The sequence below is a fragment of the Marmota marmota genome, unplaced genomic scaffold (genome assembly GCF_001458135.2).
Source record: "Marmota marmota marmota unplaced genomic scaffold, marMar, whole genome shotgun sequence".
NCBI lineage: Eukaryota > Metazoa > Chordata > Mammalia > Rodentia > Sciuridae > Marmota > Marmota marmota.
The window spans coordinates 36,357,211-36,374,157 of record NW_025999900.1 but is presented as its reverse complement, the minus strand read 5'-3'; positions in this window follow the sequence as shown (position 1 = coordinate 36,374,157).

The window sequence follows — 16,947 nt, the reverse complement described above, 5'->3', positions numbered from 1 at the left end:
AACTTCAAACCTTGAGTCAACCATTTTCCCCAGTTTGCCTGAGAAAGTTCTAGGAGCAGGCAACTTCAAATAAAAATGAAATAAATCAAAACAAGAACACATTGTTTTTTGAAATGGTCACCCATTCTCTAGCCTTCCCTCAGGGGTGAACAATTTCACTTACCTCCAAGTTTCAGGTGTTCCCCGTATGGGCCACCAAATGCTGCAGTCTGGCTGGGCACAAAATCACGAGCCACCACACAGTCTTTTAGATTCAAACAGCAACTCTTTATTCTCAAACTGTCACCAGAACTCTACAAGCACGTTCTGGGGAAAATTCACACCTCCACCAGGCTCTGCATCCCAAAATACTCTCTGAATCCCACGAGAACTCAATGGGAACTCAAGGAGCAGGCACCTGGAGGCAGCAGGATATGCCCTATTCCCAGCAGGATACACCTTAAACCTGGAACCGCCCTAAACCCGGATCACCCTAAACCCTGATCCGCCCTAAACCCGGATCCGCCCTAGTCCTTGAGCAAGGTCACCTTTCATGCAATGTCACTGCAAATGACCTGGGTCCAAGGCAAGCCCATTTTCACAATGGATAGTCCTCCCTCTAAGCAACATGGGGTAGGCTGACAAGGAAATTGCCATGCATCATTCTTACTTGGCTATGGCTCTCAGCAGTGCATAGCTATGATTACATAATATATTATTAGTGGATAAAGATGGGTGAACAAGACCACTCTGCATTGTTTTTGCACATTCTGAGTGAGTCTAAAGAGATTTCAAAATCCAAGGCAAGCATGTGAGACAATTAGATTCTTTTACATTGCTGGTGAGAATGTAAACTGGACAATCATTTCAGCTAATTCTTGTAAAAGCAAAGATACATCTATCATAACCCAAGGATGCCACTTACAGGCATTTTCTGAAAGGAGAAAACTTGTGTTCATGAAATACTTGTTTAAAAATGTTCATAGCAGCTTTCTTTATAATAGCAATCAAGAGAAACTGCCCACAAGGAAAGATTTAATCAGTGTGCTGTATATGTTAATGGAATATTAATCAGCTATAAAATGGACTGAATGATTAATATACATAATTATATACAAATAAATCTCAATCACATTATGCCTAGCAAAATTGCCACTCATAAAATGGTCCATACTATTTGATTCCATTTATGTCAAATTCTAGAATAAGCAAAACAATTCATGGAGAAACCAAGCAGAAAATAGTCATATTTATGGAGAAGGAGTTGTTTAGACACAAGTGATCTTGATGGAATAAAAGAAGGAAATGTTCTATTTCTTGACAGGAGTGTGGTTTTCAAGGTTGTTTGTAGTTTTTAAGTCTCCTGTAATTTGATACTTACCAGTCATTTTTAATGTATAATCCATACTTCAATAAATAATAAAATGTACAAATATTAATCAAACAGGGAACACAAGCAAAGCAAAAGAAGGAGAAATTCAATGCTCATTATTTTTGAAGAAATAAAAAATAAAAAATAACTTGATAATGTTGATAATGGAAAACAGAAAGTAGTAGGGCAATATGATAGGCTGAATAATGGCACCTAAGCTGCCCATATCACAATGCCCAAGGTGTGTGAATTTGTAGCCTTACATGGTGTATATTAGATTCCTAGGGCTGTCATAACAAAGTGCCACAGATTGGGGGAGTTAAAAATATAGAAATTCATTGTCTCACAGTGCTGGAGGCCAGACATGTGAAATCAAGGTGCTAGCAAGTCTATGCCCCTACTAGCTCTGATAGTCTCAGGCTTGTAGATGCTCATATTCTTTCTGGGTTTCCTCCCATCATCTTCCTTCTGTGTGAGTCCCTGCTTCTTCACATGACATTATTTTTTTAATAAGGGCACTAATCATATATTACTGGCAATCCAGCTTATTCCAGCATGACCTCATTGAAACTAATTACATCTGCAAAAAAATCTTATTTTCAAATCAGATGATATTCATTAGTACTCAAAATTAAGACTTAAACATGAATTTGGAGGGATACAATTTGATAAAATAGTATATGGAAAAAAGGAATTTGCAGGAGTGATTAACTCAAAGATCTTGAGTTCTAGATTACCCAGTGGAACCAGACTAATCACAGCGATCCTTATAAGAGAGAGACAGATAATAGAGTAAGAACCCTATAATGAATGTGGAAATGAAGACAGCCTCTAAAGCTGGAAAGGCAAATATTGAATTATTCCTTGATTTTAGCCTAATAAAGCTATTACTGGGATTTGTACCTTTTTCTGCTAAGAGAATAAATTTGTATTGGGCCAACCAAGTTGATGGTAGATTCTTATAGAAAGGGGGAAAACTAATAACAACGGTGATATGAAATTCTGAAAATCAATCTAAAAATAAAATACTCAGACCTGTATGAAGTAGAAGTTAAAATTTATTAAGAGAAAGTTACATACAATTTGAACCATAAAAAATTTAAAGCTCTTAGGAAAAGAAAACAACTTTGATGAAAAAAAATATATTTCCAAAAGGAAGAGAAGAGTAATTTATAAAACTAGGGAGATTTATACATATCAAAGTTATTTGAAAATTAGAAATAACAACCCAGAGAATTTATAAGAAAAAGCTAATATCTTAACCTCCGTGTGTGTCCTACCACAAAATTGAAAATAAGATACATTCTTTTATATATTTGCCAACCACATAACCAAGATAATAGTTATTGGCATCAGATCAATATTGGCATCAGATCCATCATTTTAGGTGGGGAGCCATTTTTATCTAGGAACTCCTTAGTTTTGATTTGGGAGCCATTTTATTCAGGGTTCTCAGGTTTCGATTTAGGAGCCATTTTATCTAGAGACTCCCAGGCTTCGATTCTGAATGTGCCTGCTAAAAGGTTAACCTCATCCCAGCCCATGATGCAACCCCTAAGCATTCTTATGAAATTCCTCTTGCAGTCTATAAAGCTGCTCTGAGTGCTGACAGGCTGCTGCTCTCCTTGGAGGGACAGCCTTGTAGGTTTGCTCCATACTACTGACATAAATCTCTTGTGTGGGATTCCGGTGTGTGGTGTGGTCCTTGGACTTTGCGTGGATTTTGCAAGTGTCCTTTCAATAGTAGGAATTAAGCTTAGATAAGGAACTGCTGTAAATAAATTTTTAAAAAATCCAAAAACAGAAAAAAAAAATTATAAAAGGCAGTTCAAAGAAGTGGAAAGAGAAATGTTAGTGACATATAAGACATTCACTTCCATAGTTTTTACAAAAAAAAAAATTAAGGTGAAAAAAAAAACAAATTGCTATGGTATTTGTATCAGACAAACAAAATCAAAGTCTGATCAAGTTGTCAAGCATATGGGAAGATGGGGCAGTTCTACTTTTCCAGAGAAGAAAAACAACCACATGAAGAACAGTTTATGCAGCCATTTAGGAAAAAAATTAGCCTCAACTAGTTAAAAAGGTACAAATCTAAAAACCCTGCTATTCCAATTACATTAAAGAAATTCATATATGTGAAAAGGAGACAATTACAAGGATACAGCAGTATTTAAAAATAACAGTAAAAATCAATCAATCATGGGATAGACAAGGGTAGTTTACTCATACAATGCAAATACACAGCTATTTCAAGCAAAGAAGTGGTTTCACACATATTTTCATAAGATGAATCTTAAAAATATGGTGTTGAATATAAAAAGCAAATGACAGAATGTTATACAGTGCATAGAACTATTTAGGGGAAACCTCAAAATTAGCTGTAAGAGTAAAATGTGAAAGGATCTGTAGGGAACCTTCCCAATTGTGACTACTTCTTTGGAAGAGAAGAAGGAAAAACAGACACTCCTTTAGCTCTGTAGTGCTTGAGAAAAATGAAGACAGAGAGAAAAAAAAACATAACTAAATGTACTGTGTGTTTACTCATATTTCTGGATGAAAAGGAGTCCATTACATAATTTTCTATACTTTTGCTTGTGGGACTTATGAAATAAAAGTAAAAAAACAAATTTAAGTAGATAGCAACAACTACAGTTTTTGTGATCTCCATTTGCCTCCCAAATGGAGAAGAGAATTCTTATTATCTACTTTTTTTGCAAGATGTATTCTCATTAGGCTGCATACATATCAACAAAATTTTTTTTGAGAAAAAAAATATTTTAATGAGTTCATGAATTAAAAGGTATTCAGCTGGTGGGGTGGAGTGCCCCTCTAGTTCCAGCCACTATGGAGGCCTAGGCAGGAAGATCTCAGGTCCAGGGCTCCAAGGCCAACCAGGTCAACAAAGTGAGAGCCTGTCTCAAAACAAAACAAAATGTGAAGACTGGTCCACCTTAAACACACAAGCCAGAAGCTCCCTGACCAGTCCACGGAGCACAGTTTTTCAATACACAGAAAGATAAAAAATGAAAAAGAAAAACCAAATCAATTGGCTCTTACCAATAAGAGATGTGCCATAGACATTGTATGTGAACTCCCTTGACTCACAGTGTTTTACATTCTTTTCTAGGAGTTCTAAAAGTTCGATAATTAATTTGGAATAGATTTTGCATATGATTGGAGTAGCTTTCATTGTTTTGAAATGTACAAGAATAAAACAGGGTGCAATGCTTTGGAATTTGTGGTCAGCATTAGAGCTGAGGCATTATCAAGGATGTAAAATGTGGGAGATTTGAGATGATCTGGGAACCTTACTATTCATTCTGTGCCTTCATGTGGTATGTGGGTTAAGGAAACAGGGAGAGTCTGAGGACTGATTTCCATAGAATATCTCAAGTGTTTCCATTTGGGTTTCTTTATGGGGCAATCAAACAAAACTAAATTTTTGGAATTTAGGAGTTAACAGAAACTTCTTCTCCAGATGAATTTTCAGCATACAGTGGAGAAGAATCTTTACTCAATTCAATGTCTAAAGAAGGAAAAATTTTTGTTTTGGACAAAATTTATACAATTATCAGGTTTGAATGTTTCACAGATGAAAAGGCATTTTGGGAGAGGTTTTGTCTTCCTGAAAACTCTTTAACAAGAGTAGCAGGATTGTTGCAGACCACGGACAGACGTGCACTTGGAAACAATGTGACTGTATGTTGGGATTCAGGGGTCCACCACTGTACCCTTCCAATACTTCTAATTAAACTAAGCACAGAGTTACATTATAAATAATATGACTGTACTTCTGCTGCCACTGTCACTTCTGTCACTGGAGAGATTTCATAACTCAGGAACCTGTTTGGATCTCCTTTGTCTGAGCAGATGCTGTGCCTCTGTGAAGGATTCAGTCCCATAGTTTGGGTGAGTGGGAAGGATAAGCAGTGAGGGATTCTGTAAGGAAACCAAGGAGTGGTGAGCATGTTTCACTGCAGGGTCTGATGGGAGGCAAGAGATCAATCAAAACCTGAGAGAATACTTGCAGTCACAGTCAGAATTCATATTTTGTTTCAGACAAGCCCCTGAGATCTTAGGCTAATTAACTAATGTTGGAGATTTTTAAACGGTCACTCTTCTTCAAATGCTTCCTTAAATATTAAGCTTTATACTTTACCAAATATTATCTGTCAATTACATCAAAAGAAAGTGTCAAGGATGGGACAAATTTTGGAATTGAAGTGTAAGCACATCCAAACAAGACCCACCTGGAAACCACATTTCAGAGGCAGTTGCAGCTTGCTGCTAAACCCTGCACCTGCAACTGCCAGCAGTACAGAGCAGGAATAGATCAACGGAGGGTAATTCTGTAGTCATGCTGCTCCCCTGTCTTCAGTGGGCATCCCAGTGTCCATCTGCTTCAGGAAAAATGCTGTAAAATTGCAAACCAGTTGCCTATGAGCACCTAGAGAGAAATGGGACAGAGAAGTATAGCTCAATTTATTGTAAATGCTTCCCTGCACCACAAATTGATCTGTATCAAGTAACTGGAGCTGTTTTAGAGAACATATCTGTAACTATCTTCATCAATTGTATTTTGGTCTTTTTATATTCACTCACCCAGTAAAACAATGGGACCAAAAGAAAGATCAACAGCTATGCTCCACACCATCAGATAGCAGCATGCAGAAATTCAGTCACCAAGTTCTGTGGTGTTTACAGGCCCCTAAGTCATTGCAGTCAATCACACATTCTGCAGGTTTAGATTATAGCTTTGTGTCACAGAAAGACTAGGCATGCTTATGAGGATGTTATTTTACAAATAAAAGTATAGAAAAATAGACACCATTTAGCAAGTGAGGTTGAATTATTCAGATCAATGGGATAGAATGTGTGGTATAAAATAGTTCTTTAAAATATGGTCTAGTAAGTGTGATTCCTTTTGTGGTGGCAGCAGGATTAAATGTTCTCATCCTCTTAAAATCTAGTAAATAAAATTCAACATCTTATTTTCAAAAAAATGATATTTCATTCCTGTTGTACTTTTACAAAAACATAATCAACTGAAGAGCTGCTAAAAGTCAAAGGATTGAACTTTTGAGAACTCCAGCCTACTTTCATTCTAAGATTGAAAGCCATCTCATCACAAAGTTATAAAAAGTTCATTTCTGTTTTACTATAATATTTTACTATAAAATGTATAAAATACATTTCTGTTTGACTATAAGACTTCTAGTTGGCTTGACCATACTCTGAGGGTTAAACTTGTTTGAACTTCCTGACTGTGCTCTGAATTCTCCCAGGCCTGGCTCTCCTTTACCAGATAACAACCCTCCCTAAAACCTTAGTGGCCACTCCTAAATTCTGGCTCCCCCTGACCAGATAACAACCCTCCCTAAAACCTCAGCTGCCCCTCATAAATTCTGATGTTGGAATCTCAATTTACTCCTTAACTTGAAATATTAAGCCATGTGGTCACTAACCTGCTATCTGACCTTGTATTATGCATGCCAGAACCCTATTAGCTTAAGTTCCCAAGACACTGGCCTTTGTAACTTTTTGTACCATAAAAATTTCCCTGCACTTAGACCAGATGCTGTTCTCTGGCCCAGCTTTCAGGTGAGACAGTCGCTGGCCAGCTCTCTTGTGTACACAATATAAACTTGCTTTAATTTGATTTAAAATTGGAGTCGGTGGTCTTTACATAGTAGTTCAACACTTTTATCATTGACATAGATGTATCTTTATTAATTTTAAAATTTAAATAGGCTCCAGAACTCAGTAAGGAAGAAGAAAGTGATTATGTAACTATTTTGATTAACATTGCCTTTCATGGAGAAAGACAAATTCCCAGGAGGATTTTCTTCTTTTAAATTTCATTAGGTTCTGAATGGCGAAAAGTAAATATGTGTTAAATATGTGACCCATAAATAGATTACAAAGAGACTCTATCACTCATAATAAATTCTACTTTAAATGGATACTCCAAATTATTCCACTGAATAACATCAGTGTGTGTAAACCAGTTCTGTCTGCAGCTCCCTCAGCTCTAACCATCAACACTAATGACTTTTCTCATGCTCCCTGTGTAGCTTCTGTCTAACTTAGTTACCAGGGAAAGAGAAGTAGGCAAAGTAACAGTTTGGGGTGAACCACACTTTTTCTCACATCTGTGCACAGACCTTGTGGTCTATAAACGTAAGAACCCCCATTTCCTATTGGGGGTGTAGCATGGGAACCCAGGAAGTACATATGTACACTGCCAGGCTCTCAGGCACTGAACTCTGGGTCTGAGGCAGAAATATCACTTCTGTGCAGAGGAATATGAACCACATGCCACTCTCCTGCCTGCTGTGGGTGTCCATGGCCTTTATCTACTTCTACTCCAGTACGTTTGGTTCAAACATGGCTAAGGATGTTAAGGAGGAAAGGACTGCACATGGGCATATGGTGCTCCATGTGGCCTCAAGGAGGAAACAGGGAATCTAGGAAAGCAATCTATGGCTCCAGTTTGTTTTGGTTTTGTGTCCTAAATTAGTCTAATGCTTATAATATTTTATTCACTACATCAGAGGTTCAGCCATGTTTTCTGATTGTTCCCACAGGATTCAGTGTGGCCCAGAAAGTGACTCAAGTCCAGCCAGCCACATATGGTCAGGAGGGAGGAGTAGTCACCCTGGACTGTTCGTATGAAACAAGTCAGAGTGCATACAATTTATTTTGGTACAAAGAACTTCCCAGTGGAAAGATCATGCTCCTTATGCATCAGAGCTCTTCTGGTGCAAATAGAAGAGAAGGTCGCTATTCTGTCCAGTTCAGGAGAGCAGATAAATACATCAGCCTTACCATTTCACCCTTACAGCGGGAAGACTCAGCAAAGTATTTATGTGCTCTGAGAGAACTCACAGTGTTTGAATTGATAGTAAAAGCTGAACAAAAACTCAGGAGCTCTGTAAGGAGATGGGGCCCTGCTGCAGAAGCCAGCTGAGATGCACCTGCAGAGCCCAGACAAGAAGGTAGTGACTGTGGCTGCCTACTCTGTGGTTTAGATCAGAAGATTCAATTCTAAGTAATAACTGCTTATATCTCATTTGGAAAGAGGTCTCTTCAGCAACTTTGTTCTAAAACATTCTCAGTCTTCAATGTTTGGCTTAAAATAGATCAAACAGAAAACGCTTAAAGTTGTCTAAATTTGAAATATCTTGCCCCATCATAGTTTAAAATGATAGCTTCACTTAAAGATGTTCACAGCACACATCTTTGTTGTTGTTGTTGTTGTTGGAAAAAGCACTAAAGTATTTTTTATACATTATTATTCTAAAATACAAATGTCAATGGTGTTAACATGCTTTATTAATTAAACATGTTTACTGAGCATCTATTTTATACCCAAGCATTTGTATAGGATATGGATATAGAGAAACAATTAGTTGTTTTTAAGAGCACAATTTTTTACATCTCTGGTTGTATAGAAAAATATTCACACCAATTTGAGTCTTCATACATGTACTTTGGGTAATAATGATCATCACAATCCATCATGATTTATAACCCCATGTCCCCTCCTTTACTCTCCAACACTTCGGCCCTACCTAGAATTCATCTATTCATCCCATGCTTCCTCTCCCTATTCCACTATAAAGCAGCCTTCTTATATCAAAGAAAACATTCACATCTGGCTTTTTTTTTTGGTATTGGCTAACTTCACTTAGCATTATCTTCTCTAACTTTTCATTTACCTGCAAATGTCATGCTTTTATTCTCTTTTATTGCTGAGTAATATTCCATTGTGTATATATACCACATTTTTTAATCCATTCATCTATTGAAGGCATCTAGGTTGGTTCCACAGTTTAGCTATTATTGTGAAATGTGCTGCTATAAACATTGTTGTGACTTTGTTCCTGTAGTATGCTGTTTTCAAGTCCTTTGGGTATAGTCCAAGAAGAGGGGATAGCTGGGTCAAATGGTGGTTCCATTCCCGATTTTCCATGAAATCTCCATACTGCTTTCCATATTGGCTGCACCAGTTTGCAGTCCCTCCAGCAATGTATGAGTGTAACTTTTTCTCCACATCCTCGACAACACTTATTGCTGTCTTCATAATAGCTGCCATTCTCACTGGAGTGAGATAAAATCTTAGAGAGGTTTTGATTTGCATTTCTCTAATTGCTAGTGATGATGAACATTTTTTCATATATTTGTTGATTGATATATCATCTTCTGAGAAGTGTCTGTTCAGGTCCTTGGCCCACTTATTGATTGATTTTTTTTTTGATGCTTAGCTTTATGAATTCTTTATATACCCTAGAGATTAGTGCTCATCTGATATGTGAGGAGAAAGATTTGCTACCAAGATGTAGGCACTCTATTTACCTCACAGACTGTTTCTTTTGCTGAGAAAAAAAAACCCTTTTAGTTTGAGTCTATCTCATTTATTGATTCTTGATTTTAATTCTTCCACCAAAGGAGTTTTATTAAGGAAGTTGGGGCCTATTCCCACGTGATGGAGATTAGGACCTACTTTTTCTTCTATTAGATGCAGGATCTCTCATTGTATTTCTAAGTTCTTGAACCATTTTGAGTTGATTTTTGTGCATGGTGAGAAATAGGGATTTAATCTCATTTTGTTACATATGGATTTCCAGTTTTCCTAGCACCATTTGTTGAAGAGGTCATATTTTCTCCATTGCATGTTCCTGGCACCTTTATCTAATATAAAATAATTTTAATTTTGTGGGTTAGTGTCTGTGTCCTCTATTCTATCCCATTAGTCTACCAGTCTGTTTTGGTGCCAATACCATGCTGTTTTTGTTACTATTGCTCTGTAGTATAGTTTAAAGTCTGGTATAATGATGCCACCTGCTTCACTCTTCCTGCTAAGGATTGATTTAGCTATTCTGGGTCTCTTATTTTTCCAGATGAATTTCATGATTGCCTTTTCTATTTCTATGAGGGATATAATTGGATTTTTTATTGAAATTGCATTAAATCTGTATAGTGCTTTTGGAAGTATGGTCATTTTGATAATATTAATTCTGCCTATCCAAGAGCAAGGTAGATCTTTCCATCTTCTAAGGTTTCTTTGACTTTTTTTCTTTAGGGTTCTGTAATTTTCCTTATATAGATGTTTCACCTCTTTTATTAAGTTGACTCCCAAGTATTTTATTTTATTTTTAGGCTATTGTAAATGGGGTAGTTTTCCTCATTCCATTTCTAAGGATTTATCACTGATATACAGAAATGCCTTTGATTTATGGGTGTTGATTCTATATCCTTCTCCTTTGCTGAATTCATTTACTAGTTCTAGAAGTTTTCTAATGGAAATTTTAGGGTCTTCTAGGTATAGAATCATATTGTCAGCAAATAGTCACAATTTGAGTTCTTCTTTTCCTATGTGTATTCCTTTAATTTCTTTCATCTGTCTAATTGCTCTCCCCAGTGTTTCAAGAACTATGTTCTACAGAAGTGGTGGAAGAGGGCATCCCTGTCTTGCTCCAGTTTTTAGAGGGAATGCCTTTAATTTTTCTTCATATAGAATGATGTTTTTTCCATAATTCATTGAAATGAATTTATGTGTTAATAATGTAATAATAATAATAATAATGATAATTTCATTCCATTAGGATCTGATAGAATGCAGAGTAATATCTCTACTTTTTTATATTTGTTAAGAGTTGCTTTGTGGCATAGTATATGGTCTATTTTAGAGAAGGATCCATGTGCTGCTGAGTAGAAAGTGTATTCTCTCATTGAAGGATGAAATATTCTACATATGTCAGTTAAGTCTAAGTTACTGATCGTATTATTGAGTTCTATATTTTCTTTTTTTAAGCTTTTATTTTGGGGGGGGGAGATTTATCTAGTGATGTAAGTGGTGTGTTAAAATCCCCCAAAATTATTGTTTTGTGGTCTATTTGACTCTTGAACTTGAGAAGAGTTTGATGGCATAGATGATCCATTGTTTGAGGCATATATATTTATAATTGTTAATTTTTGTTGGTGTATCATTCCCTTGAACAGTATATAGTGTTCTTCTTTATCCTTTTTGATTGACTTTAGTTTGAAGTCTACTTTATTTGATATGAGAATGGAAACCCCTGATTGCTTCTGCATTCCATATGAGTGGAATGATTTTTCCCAACCCTTCATCTTCATTCTGTGGATCTCTTTTCATATGAGATGAGTTTCTTGGAGGCAGCATATTGTTGGATTTTTTTGATCCAATCTGCTAGTCTATGTCTTTTGATTGGTGAGTTTAGGCCATTAACATTCAGGATTATTATTGAGACCTGATTTTTATTCCCAGCCATTTTTGTTTATTTTTGGTATTTAACATGACTTGCTTTCTCCTCTGATTATATTTTCCTTTAGTCTAGTTTCTCCCTTGCTGTCTTTCATTATTGTTTCTCATTTCCTCTTCTTGGAATATTTTGCTGAGGATGTTCTGTAGTGCAGGCTTTCTAGTTGTAAATTCTTTTAACTTTTGTTTATCATAGAAGGTTTTTATTACATCATCAAATCTAAAGCTTAGTTTTGCTGGATATAAGATTTTTGGTTGGCATCCATTTTCTTTCAGAGCTTGGTAAATATTGTTCCAGGATCTCCTGGCCTTGAGAGTGTAGGTTGAAATATATGCTTAGATACGAATTGTTCTCCCCCTATATGTGATTTGATTCCTCTCTCTTGAGACTTGTAAGATTCTATCCTTATTTTGTATGCTCGGCATTTTCATTATAATGTGCCTTGGTGTAGATCTGTTGTAATTTTGTACATTTTGTGTCCTGTAAGCCTCTTGTATTTGGTTTTCCAATTCATTCTTCATGCTTGGGAAATTTTCTGATATTATCTCATTGAAGAGGTTTGTATTATTTTGGTTTAAAACTCTGTGCCTTCCTCTATCCCAATAATCTTAGATTTGGTCTTTTGATGCTTTCCATAATTCTTGGATGTTCTGTTTATGGTTTCTTACTATCTTCACTATGTGATCAACTTTATTTTCTAGATTGTATACTTTGTCTTCATTATCTGACATTATTTCTTCCAAGTGATGTAGTCTGTTTGCTATGATTTCTATTGAGTTTTTTTTTTTAATTTGATTTATTGTATCCTTTATTTCAAGGATTTCTGACTGTTTTTTTTTTCAGAGTACCTATTTATCTCTTGAAGTAATCTTTTGCTACTTGTATTTGCTCTCTTATCTCATTGTTAGAGTAATTTTTGCCTGTATTTTCTCATTTAGGTCATTCTTTAATTCACAGATCATTTTAATTATGAGCCTTGTGGAAACTTTCTCTGATACTTCATCAACTTTGCTGTCCATGAGTTCTGTTTATTACAGTGTCCTTATTTGTTTGGGGCACTTTCCTCCCTTTTTGTGTGTGTGTGTTGTCTATTTGTCTTGCTTTCTTGCAGTGTGGATCTGAGATATTACAGTTTCTTCCTATATTCTTGTAATACCTGTGCAGATTGTCTGTGCCTCACCTTGATGGGCTTCTAGACCCTGCTAGTGTACCTCAATGTATGCTACTGCATCCTGGATCTGGGTCCTGCTCAAGTCAGTGTGAGTGGGTCTGGGCTGCTGGGCTTGATGTCCCTGGGATGGTCTGCTGGTTGAAGGGTGGTCCTGTGCCAGAGGCTAGGCTTTGACAGGTGTCTGCCCCACTGGGGGAGGGGGTGGACTGGACCTACTCTGAGCCTGTAACCCACACAGGCCAGTGTGGGTGGATCTGGGCCCCACAGCACAAATCTTAATCTACTTATTTGGAATAGAAATGAAAATTATTTTCTTAGCCCTTTCCCCTTAGCTTTGTGTTAGTTAAGTACAATGGAAACCAGTAGGTTTTTAGGCAAGGGTTAAATCCTGAGAATGGAGGGATTGAAATGTTAATTCCTTCAGAACCCTTCCTCTACCCTTATCAAGAATGTGCCCCTGCTTCATCCTGTTGCTAAGGTAACCTGTCCCAGGAATTGTCCCTCTGAAGAGGGAGTTGTAAAAGTTGTTAATTAATTTGCCCTGGGTCTCCCTTCTGCCTGGTTCACTTCTCCATGCCCCCTCCAGCACATCTGTTTCCCACCTTTTGGCTGTTCAACTGAGCATTTTCTGGGCCTAGTCACATAAGCATGAAGGAGAGAGAAGGGGGAAGGGAACAAGAGAACAAAGGAAGCCTAGGACATACAAAAACGCAAACACCCTCACTTCTTGGGATCCTAGGATACCAGTTATGGCCCCCTTCACCCTCCTGGGAGAATTCTACATTACCCCTTCTTAAATAAACCCTGCTTTATATGCTTGCCTCAGTGTGCTTCTCTAATGTTATACTTCAACATGTGAGGGAGCAGGACTCATCATTGGTAACCAGCAGTATCATTTTCAGAGAAGAATAACCACCATGGATGATGGAGAAAAAGAGACTACTTATTAAGGATTAGATCTCAGCCAATATCTGGCACTGATGGTAGAGTTTCTACCAAGCTGCTGTCTTTGCAACTGTCAATGAGCCTGAGTTTATCAAAGGTCTGCTTGACTAGATTTAGGAGGGAAAGATGGAAGAGGACATGAACTTGGATGAACTATGACTTGTAAGTGAGAAACTGATGTGACTCCATTTTCGAGTAACCAGTCTCTACCTCAGAGCAAAGCCTGTCCAAGGAAGGGGGCATGGCCCTTGTCCTTGGAAAAACCCACAGAACACTCTTAGGCACATACCCACCCTGCTGAGTTGTTTGTCTGTAAATAACGGAAGATATCTGTGGTACCAGGTGTCCCAGACTCACTTAGGCTAGGTGAGGACCCATAGCAACCTCCTAGCAACCACCAATCAGCATGAGACAAGGAAAATAACTGGGATGCCAGAAGACCCCACCAGTAGTTTATGGTGGTTGATAACATGTTAGGAAACCATGTAGTTCAGCATGAACTCCCCTTGTGGCTTAAGCCAATCAGTTCAAAGGAATCCTCCTCTTGTACTAACCAATCAGCCTTACCCAACCTGTTCCCACCAGTGAATGTGCTAATCAATGTTAAGAGTTATTGTTTGACTTTCCCACAGTGTGAAATGATTTGCTGTGTGATGTTGATACAGAGTATCCCCCCAAAAAAACTATAAATCCTCACTGAACATAGGACCGAGACTCACTCCCTGGAACTGCTGCATTGAGAATGGTTGTGAGTCCAGGCTCGAGCTTGCAATAAAGACTCTTGTGTGAGTGCATCAGATACAGCTCCTGGAGGTCTATTGGGGTCCCACGAATCTGGCATTACATAAGGATATTGTGGAACCCCTGAAGACAATAGGAAGGTACAAGAACAAACTGAACCTATCTGTCCCTTAACTCCTTCAGTCTTATTTGGTCTATGACTCTAAGGTGAAGCAGTTCATTTGCCATCAAACTACAGGACAAAGAGGAGCTGCACGGGGCGGTGTGGTGGGAAGGGAAGCAGCTGTGCATCCACAGTAAGATGAGCTGGCAGATCACAGCACGTGTTTGAGCTGCCTTAATGGCTAATGTTCCAAACCTGCAGTGCCTGTAGTAAAGGGCTGATACCCACCTTCCAATTTCATGCATTTCTTTTGTGGACAATGCTAAACCAGAACAATATTAGGAAACAAGTAATGGGAAAATATATCCATGTGGTTTAGCTGAAACAATACAAAGCTGCCATAGCACCCCCTTGTGAACTCAGCATCCATATGGACCTTCTTTAACAACACTTACTGTTTATGTAGACAATGAAAAAATCATTCCTCCAGCTTATATGATGCCACTACAGAATTCTCACTCAACCAAAAACATGCTAACCTTCTCCCCTAAGGATTCAAAGTACGTTTATCCATCTCAGGGTGATAGTTTTTCCCCTTGTCTCTCAATCACACTCTTCCACTAATGTCCTGTAACTTAACTACTAGATATAAAGAGATATAGGATTAACTCTCATTAGTACAGCTTAGGCTAGTACATGAAGGAAAATGGGAGGAGAATAAACCATGCTTAACATATATCAGAATAAAGCCATGTTTAAATAAAGAAGTTTCATAACTATGATAGTCCTTGTTTCCACAAATGGTCATGTGATTGAAGCTGGGTTTACAACTATCTATTGTGTTAATCTCTGCCCATAACCAGCAAGCATGTCCACCCACTGTCACACTTGACCTTCCTCAGTCAGAAACAATGTTATGTGTGAGGTCAGAAAGTTGAATAAGAAATTCTGTAAGTCCACTACTCTGGTTTTGAAAAAGAATGAAGGCAAATCCACATGTGGGGTACCCAGTTAAGAGGAAAACAACAACACCAAAATTTTGCCAACAAGGCAGAGGAAGTTTGTACAGTATATTCTGAGAAACAACATTATAAATAATGCCTGACTTCTCATTAGAAGCAATAAAAATCAACATTGATTCTTCAGAAAAGCATTTTTAAAGTGACTAAAGAAAGATAAGTAAAACATTTAAATTAGCTTCCTATGAACATAAAATATGTTTTAAATTGTATTTTTTTTTAAAAAAAGAAATTGCTCTTAAACTGGGGCACAGCAGCCCATGTCAGCATATGCCTGTGACTTTTAGCTACTTGGGAGGCTGGAGCAAAAAATTGCAAGTTCAAGCCCAGACTGAATAATTTAGCCAGACTCTGTTAAAAAAATCTTTTTTTCACTTTTAAAATTAATTTATTTTAGTTATACATAATATTAGAATTCACTTGGACATAATTATACATGCATGGAATATAATTTGCTCTTATTCAATGCCCAGTACTTCTCCTTTCCCACTACTCCTCCCTCTCTCCGTTCCTTTTCCTTTACTCTAACTGATCCTTCTTCTATTTATTTATATTTTTTCTTTATTTAAATTGTGCCTGTGGATACATATAAAGGTGAGATTCACTGTGGCATGTTCATATATGTACATAGGAAGGTTAGGTCAGATTCATTCCACAGTTCTTCCCTTTTCCCATCTCTCCTCCTTATCCCTAAGTCCCCTTCATGTATTTCACTGATCTCCCTTCTATTTTCATGACATTTCCTTTCCCTTCTTTTTCTTTTCTTTTCTTCTCCTTATTTTGGTCTAGTTTCCTCATATCAGAAAAAAACTTTTGACCCTTGACTTCCTAGGTCTGGCTTATTTCACTTAGCCTGATGTTCTCCAGTTCCATCCATTTACCAGCAGGGTGAGAGACAGAGATCAAGTTTCATTCTTTACATACAGATGTCCAGTTTTCCCAGCATCATTTGCTAAAACAGCTGTCTTTTCTCCAACATGTGTTTTTGGCACTTTTGTCAAGTATTAGGTGACTGTATCTATGTGAGTTTTTCTCTTTGTCTTCTATTCTATTCCACTAGTCTTTGTAATCTGTTTTGGTGCCAATACCATGCTGTTTTGTTACTATAGTTCTGCAGTATAATGTAGTATAATGCAGTCTGGCATTGTGATGCTTTCACTACTGTTTTTCCCCCCCTCAGGATTCTTAGCTGTTCTGGGTCTCTTATAATTATTCTTATATTTTAAACTCTTTTTTTTCTAGTTCTGTGAAGAATGCCATTGGTATTTGATGGGAATTACATTGAATACATATAATGCTTTTGGTAATATGGCCTTTTTGACAATAGT